At 54.5% G+C, this 8,202-nt stretch overlaps 1 pseudogene; it reads left to right on the top strand.

The window, feature by feature from the left end:
- Nucleotides 1-522: 522 nt before the first annotated feature.
- Nucleotides 523-6,837, top strand: LOC122435763 (annotated as a pseudogene).
- Nucleotides 6,838-8,202: the final 1,365 nt, after the last annotated feature.

Genomic DNA, 8,202 nt, shown 5'->3' with positions numbered 1-8,202 from the left:
CAACCCCGGCTTCTGGCCAACTGAAACAACACAGTGCGTAGTCTGAGTCACCCAGCCCATGTGACCCTGATGCGACTGCCAGCAAATGAAGCCAGAGAGTCAGCCCTGTCCAGACAACCCTAACCAGGGGCAAGTGTGGAGTTGGGGGCTGTGACTTCTACACTCCGAGCACCTCGGGCACACTCCTCTACCTCTGCACAACTTCATGCTTCTGTTTACACCGCCCAGTGTCAGGGGTCCCACAAGTTACTGACTCGTCCCTCCTGATGGAAGGGAAGGGAAAACTCATTCTGCCAATACAGCCACTCAAATTGACCACACACTCACTGCCTGAAGAGCCATGCAGGAGGAGGCCCGGAGCACAGGGCACACACCCAAGGTGCTAACAGACACCAGCAAACATCCTTCCACAAAGGCTCCCCCATGTCCATTCCCCCAACCACGGGCAAGGGCGCCATATCCTCACGCACTGGCTGGCCCCGGGCGTCAGCATCATCATCCCACTGAATCTCTGTCTACCTGATGGGTGACAAAGGGTCACCCTCCTCCCTGGGTCTGGGTGAGTTGCCAGGGAGCCCGGCTGGCCCCTGGGGTGTGGCCATTGCTATGTCTTCTACTGGGGTATGTGACTGGATCCCAGGCTTGCCCAGTATCCGCCACTCAGTGTCTCAGCCAACCCAACCCCTTCCTTCTGGGCTCCACCGAAGCTCAACAGTGTGGGTCTGATGCCTGAGTAAGAAGGGGCTTCAAGCACTCTTACCTCTGGAAGCAGAGGGTGCCTGCTTGGTGGCCAGGGAAGAAAACACTCTTCTGCCTGCTTGTCTGGGCAACCTCACTTGCAGGAGGACCAGGGAAACAGGGAGAAAATCCCCTGTGACCAGAGAGCAATGTTGGACAACAAGCCAACACTTTTCTTCTCGGCAGGGTCCTCAGACCCCAGGGACCCAGGAGGACCAAACGGATGTGAAACACATGTGCAGGTTTCTTCAGGGTGGGTTCTGCTCATCACAGCAGCTGGCCTGTCCTCAGGGCTGGGACAGGGACCGCACGATGCCTCAGCATGCATCCTCCAGGAATGATGGTGATTTATAGCCCAGGAAAACCCACAAGGAACAAGAGAAAACGACTCCTCCCCTCACACTGCCACCCTGGAAGCATCTGGGGGCCGTCACAATCAGTGGGCTGCCCTCCATGGCCTCGTGATTGGGCCCCACCAGGAGGGGAACCGCGGATAAGCCACTGAGTCCTGCAGGGTCAGGGCCTGCCTGGTGGGGGCGGCTTGCAGGGATCAGGTGGGGCTTGCGTGAAGTCACAGTCTGGGGGCGGAGCGAGAGGCTAGAAGGTCGAGGACTCCTTGGCATGTGTCCCAGGGCATCGCTGGGACAAACACCTGGAAGAAGTGAGCGGGGACTCTGACCATGCAAGGGACCGGAAGTGTGGCTTGGCCTTCTGGCAGGCGCTCCTTGTCCCAGAGCCTGGAAACCCCCGCCAGAGGTAAGGTCAGCACACGAGGCATGTCCCGCCTTCCTGCAAGCGGAGCTAGTCCCAGGTGCTTTGGGATGGCCGGGCTGTATTCACTAGGCAGGACAGTGTTCTGCCACCGGGACTGGAGACTGCTGACAGGTGACAGCGCCGACTGGCCTTAGTCCCGTCGCGTCCACAAACACTGAAGCCCCTGATTTCCGGTGTGTATGGCTTCCTATACTCACATAGGCACAAAGGCACGCAGTTATGTAGGCACTCATGTTGGCACAAGCACACATTCTCCTGCCAGCCCTGTCCCTCAGGAGACAAAATAGGATCGGCCACGCTCTGAGGCGCCTGGATGTAGGGCTGGGAGGAGCCTCCAGACCGGCTGGCTTAGAGCGGGACCTGCAAGAGGACCAGAAAGTGAGCAGTCAGGCGGAAGAGAGGGGAGGAGGTGGAAGAAGCAGGGCCAGAAATCTGTGGCTGAAGTGTGGGAAACACCTGGGTGTGTAAGAGCTTCTGGAGAAGGAGGCAGGGCTGGGGGCAGGGCTGGGGGCAGGGATGGGGTGGGGCCGGGCAGGGTTGGGCTGACAGGGATGGATCTGTGGGTACTAGGAATGCACGGAGGCTAGGCCTGCCCCACTCAATGGTGTAGGCCAGACTGTGCCCTTTTGAGTTTGCCATAGGGGTCCAATCCGAGAAAGTCGGCGAGAGTCAAAGTGACAGCGACTGCATCTGAGCTTCAGCGTGGAACCCAGGGGCCAGGGAAGCGGGGAGAGGCGGGGCCTCTGGGCAGAATTCCGCATCTCTCGGCTGAAAGCCCAGGCCAACTCCCTTCTAAGCCACACTGGGGCTGCTGCCTACTGCTGACCAACAGACTTTATCTGGATTTTTTTTTTGCAGATGAGAAGGAAAATCCTCACTGTGTTTCCTGCTGCCGCTGGGACCTGAGATGTCCCAGAGAAAGGCAGCTTCACCTTCAAAACTGTTTCCTGTCCTCTTCCTCTGGTCTGGGGGCTCTGCCCACCCAGGGCAGCCACCTGACTCTGCTCCTGACTGCTGCCCTCCCTGCTGTGTCCCTGCCTCCCAAGTGCCTGATCAGAGGAAATGCTCCTCTTCCTGCCTCCAATGCTACTATCTGAGCTCAGACTGCATGGCCTGGGGCCAGTGCTGTCAGCCTAGCACCCCCCCCACTGGCCTGAACCCCCTCCTGTCTCTCCTCCTCCCACCGGTGTTTCACATACCATGGTTCTGTGTCCCACCGCAAGCACATCTGTCCTCGTCAAGCCCGAATGGAAAGCACAGCCGAGCCCTCTCCTGTTTCAGCCCCAACGTGTCCATGGTGCCCTGCGGGGTTTCCTGTGGTCCTAGGTCTCCTTCCTCGTCGCCCAGCACTCTGGGTGGCTGTGCTGGCCGTGAACTCTGCACAGAGCTCATCCAGGACCCAACACTTTCTCATGCAGTTCTGCCCTGGACGACTGGCTCCTCTTGACCTGACCAGCTACTGTCCTCCTTCCAGGCAGGACCGTAACATCCCTTTCTCCATCCGCCTGAGTGTCATGTGCTCTCAGAGATCTGGGAGTTCTGGGGCACCCTGTGTCTTCCTGCAGCCTGCCTTTGCCCCCCTCTTCCTCCCAGGCTGTGGCTGCTGTAGACAAGACTGGACACTCCCAAGCTTAGCCGAGTCCCAGGAAGGCAGGGTCAGTGTCTCACTGATTCCAGTTACACAGGCACCAACACAACTGCTGCCGTGGGAATGTTGAGTCGGTGGAGCAGTGCTTTAGCTTCCCGCGTGCAGCCTGCTCTCTCCTTGCAGAAGCCTTCCAGCCACAAGTTGAGGGGCAGAGGCTGCCTCCTGGATTTGAGGCCTCAGCATTGCCAGGACCTGAGCGGTCGCCAGATACAACTCCCTCATGCTGGCATCCTGCTCCTCACCCCCAAGAGTGGTTCCCAGCAGCCTCCAGACACCCCAGAATCTCCTGGTAGTGGTTTCAGATCATGAGGGAGGGTCCTGTGAATGGTCGGTGGGCTACCGCTGTTTGTCCCAAATCTTGGTTTTGAAGTAGACCTTGCCCAGTGAACTGGAGACCTTTGACATGTGGCCACTGATGGGGCAGCTGTGAGGACCTGCTCCGTGACATTTCCCCGCACTTGTCCCTTCCCTGCTGCTGGCCGCAGCTCTCCTCACGTGCCCAGGTGTGAGGACCGAGCCACAAGGACTGCTGCCTCCTACTCCACCTGGGTCTCTGAGGCTTGGTGAGGGTTCCACTTTGCTCCTGCTGTTCGTTTGCAGGCAGCACTGACCTGGGGCGGGCTCGACCCAGATTCTCGGGTTCCGTCGTGTCCTCCTTGGCCGATGTGCTTTCCTCTCTGAAATGCGTGTTGCCCATCTTTATGCTGAGCTGTGTGCCCTTTCGGTTCCGAGTTGTGGGCACTTCTTTCAGGGTCTGGGTGCTCATCCTGCCCTGGACTTTTTGTGTTTCAGATTTGCCCTCTTCTGTTTGCAGCCTAGCGACAGGCTCAGTATTCGCCTGGTGTCTCAGAGCCATAAGTGCCCCAGAGGTCAGTGCATGTCCCTCAGGCCCTCCCGCTCGGGGATGCAGTCCATCCCCAGGCTTGGCAACAGGGGTGAGCAGTCCCTGAGGGGATGCTGCCCTGGCATCTAGCACTCTGCCTGTGAGAGAGGGCTCCTTCATGTCTGTGTCAGTCCTTGGCCCCAATGTAGCTTCAGTTCCAGGCCTTGGATTCCCACAGGACAAGCCCAGGAGCAGCCGTGTAGCTCTGTGACATCAGCCAGCCTTGCCCTCTGTCCCCAAGGCAGCTCCTGTTGGCTCTGCTCCTCTCCATATGGCCCAGATCGAGGGGCCAGCCTGAGAACCAGACGTGTTTCTGATTTCATCTCAGTTTCACTGCAGTTCCTTGAGAGGACACAGGTGTCCACTTTGCTGCCACTTCTCGGGGTGCTGCCTGCCCAGGGGAAGGGTCACTGCCCAGGGGGACGTTAGGAGCTTCTGTGAACCTCTGGCGCTGCCCTGCTCACATTCACATCACAGGCCTTTTTATTGCATCTGACCTGGGAGCCTCCCTTTGTCTGGGGTGTGGAAAGACATTAGGGTCTAGATGCCAGACCCAGATGGGAAGGGGTTTTCACATGGGGGTGGAGAATGTGAAACTGCCCCTGAGAAAGGCAGGCAGAAATCACCTCCTGGCCACCTACCTCATAATGGGGTTTGTTGCATCACTCACCTATGCTGTCAGCTAAAGGGGCTCAGAAGGCACAAAGTGCTGATACAACTAAAACCCACAACTAGCACTCCCAGGGACTCAAATAATGTTTGGAGGGAACTAACCAAATATTGTTTAGGCCACATATTTGCTAAGAAATTTTTGGGAACATTGTATTCCCAAAGAAGGGCAGTGGTGGTGGCCCAATGCCGGTGCACGTTACAAACGGGATCACCCTGCACACAGAACTTTTTTTTTTTTTGGTATGGGGGGCGGCTCTATGTAGGTTTTGCAGGCGTAGTTCCCTGAACAGGGGTTGAATCTGCGCCATTCTAGTGTACCATGGATTTCTATCCATTGGATAGACATGGATGTCTGTACAGAGAATTTTCTCTTAAATTCTAATGATGAGAATCCTGTGTGTCTTCAGAAAACTTTTTAGAAGCAACCAAAAAAGACTTTCACCAACAGCATCCAAAGAGTTGAGTTCAAATTTTAACTCAAAAATATGTTATCTTTGATCTGGACTGCAGCTGCCTAATTCAATCTTTCTGGCACTGTAATGCCTGGGAGACCCCACTGATGATTCAAAGTCAGTCACTGAATATAATTTAAAATCTATTAGAATGAAAGACCCCCTGGGTGTGCTGCCCTTTATTTTTTTTTAAAGTTCTTTTATTTCAATTGAATTATTTTCGTACGATGCTAATTACTTTACAATATTGTAATGTTTGTGCTATACATTGACATGAGTCAACCATGGGTGTACATGTGTTCCCCATCCTGAAACCCCTCCCTCCTCCCTCCCCATCCCATCCCTCAGGGTCATCCCTCCGCACCAGCCCTTAGCACCTTTCCTCAATAATCAAACCTAGACTGGCTATCTGTTTCACATATGATAATATAGAAGTTTCAATGCTATTTGCTCAAATCGCCCCACTCTACCCTTCTCTCACAGACTCCAACATTCTATTTTTACATCTGTGTCTCTTTTTGCTGTCTCACATATAGGGCATTGATACCATCTTTCTAAAGTCCAGTTATATGTGTTAGTATACTCTATTGGTTTTCTTTCTGACTTATGTCACTTACATCACTCCAGCTTCATCCACCTTATTAGAACTGATGCAAATGCATTCTTTTCAATAATGAGTAATATTACACTGTGCCTGTGTACCATGGCTTGCTTATCCATTCATCTGCCCATGGATATCTAGGTTGCTTCCATGTCCTGGCTATTATAAACTCTGCTGTGATGAATACTGTGGTACATGTGTCTCTTTCAATTCTGGTTTCCTCAGTGTGTATGCATAAGAGTGGGATTCCTGGGTCGTAGGGATGTTGATTTTGAATTTTTGTGGAATCTCTACACTGCTCCTCTGCAGCCTTTATTCTTTGGAAACTTTTTGATTGGAGCCATTCTGACCAACGTGAGATGGTCCCTCATCGTGGATTTGATTTGCATTTCTCTGATAGTGAGTGATGTTGAGCATCTTTCTCTGTGTTTGTTAGCCATCTGTATGTCTGATGGCTAAAGTGATTCATTTCCTTTCAGATCTATCACTACTCCAAGTTCCAGAGAGACAAGCCTCTCCTCCTGCAGAACATCTAGAGGAAATGCAACCCCAGAAGAACTGCTCAGCCTGCCACTGGCACAACAGCGACCCCAAAGAAAAAGAAGCAAGCAGTGGTGACCAGATGCTCTCCTCAATTCCATCACTAGTGCACCGAAGAGGCTGACAAGCAGGTCCAGAAGGGAACCTCAACTGTTCACGGAACCCTCGGCCAGCACTCATTTGTGTTCTGTGGCCTTTGGTTTATGGGCAGTGGAGCCCGGGGGCCCAGGTCAAGCCATCTCCTCAGTGAGTGGGCCTGCCCCAGTGGAGAAGGTCCATCCAGCAATGCCATGTCTGTAGCCCCAGTTACTGCTAGAAGGGACGGCACAGGGGAACTGCCCAAGAGCTCCCCAAGGTACAAAGATTATGATTCAGTGATGACTTTGTATAACACCTATGATTCCATCATCAGGGGAGCCGTTTTCGTTGTGGCCCAAACGAGGCCCCTGAGGCAAAGGAGGAGCAGGAGGAGAACTCAGATTACAAGTGTGCCCTCTGTGAGGAGTTTAAAGACAAGCCAAGTGCCTGAGCTGCCAGATCCCCAGGGACACTCAAAAGCACTCTTTTGTAATCAAAAATCTACTTTTGGCTCTAAGAAAGTGCACCAGAACTTCACAGGAGTAAATAAAGAAGCAAATGAGAACTGCTAGTATGTGTTCTTTCTGTCCATGCTATTCACAGGGCCCTGGCTGAGCCAGATGAGGCTGGAAGGCCACGCATCACGCAGGCCTCAGTCTGGGCCCCATGGTCCCTTTTCATGTGAAGCAGCAACATTTCACACATGCTGCCAAGAATGTGGCTCCTGAGCCATTCGCTGAGGCCATGTCAGAATGGGCGGGCCTCTGGGTCTTGCCTGCCGCATAGCAGAAGACCCAGTCCGGCTCCTGACCATGGGGGTGTCACCTTCCATGAGTCCTGCACCCTGAAACAGAAGGGGCTCCTCCTGGATCCCCTGATGATGCCACAAGTTGCTGATCAGCAGCTAAGAGTCGCCAGCTCCCAATCCAGGGGCTTCCCCAAGAGCCTCACTGGAAAGCAGGGTCACGCCAAACGCCAAGGGCCTTGCAAACACATTGCCCCAAACCTGAAAACAAATGCAAGATTTCCACAAGGTGAACACCAGCCAGTGTTGTGCTGCCCTCACAGCTTTATTTAGAATCCAGGCACCACACCCAACACACAGTCCCTGGTCCAGACATCAGCCCCTTAGAGCATGCTCCTGGTGACACAAAAGGGGGTGGTCACAGACGGCTGGCTCTTTCCATCTGCCTCCACGCTGTCCACTGACAGGAGGGTGGCAACACAGAGGACCCGTCCATCACGTGCAGTCTGCAGGGAAGTCAGGAAGGAGGGCTGGACAGGTGGAGGGAGGCACATGGTGAGTTCCAAGACAAAGGGCCATGAAACCGTGGGAGCACTGAGGAGGGAGGGTGGGTCCCCCTGGCTTTGCAGGCCACTGGCAGGGCTCTGCTCCTTTCTCAGCACAGACAGGCACATTCCTGTGCTTGGCTTCCCCCGTGGCTCCCACTCCTCCCTTCATCTCAGGCCTCATCACTGCTGACTCTGCAGATCCCCCATGTTACCCCAGGCCTGATGAGGGCAGATCTGTGCTAACCAATCTGGCCTTGGACCTGGGGCTGCACTTGACGGCCCTGCCAGGTGTCTTCCTCATGTGTTTGGGAGGCACCTTCCTCCCAGCCCTTTCCACTCCACTGTCAGCAGATGCCCCGGCCCCTGCCCAGGGCCTACAGAAAGAACGAAGAAGAGCAGGGACTACTGGGTCGGGTGTTCTCCCTATCCTCACCAGGGCCTGGGATGGCACCAGGCAAGGATCACAGCATTGAAAACTCAAATAACCTGCTAGGTTACTGTCACACCTCTCCACGGCTGAGGC

Source organism: Cervus canadensis, chromosome X (genome assembly GCF_019320065.1).
Source record: "Cervus canadensis isolate Bull #8, Minnesota chromosome X, ASM1932006v1, whole genome shotgun sequence".
In the NCBI taxonomy this organism is placed as follows: Eukaryota; Metazoa; Chordata; class Mammalia; order Artiodactyla; family Cervidae; genus Cervus; species Cervus canadensis.
This window is presented reverse-complemented; position numbering and strand designations above follow the sequence as displayed.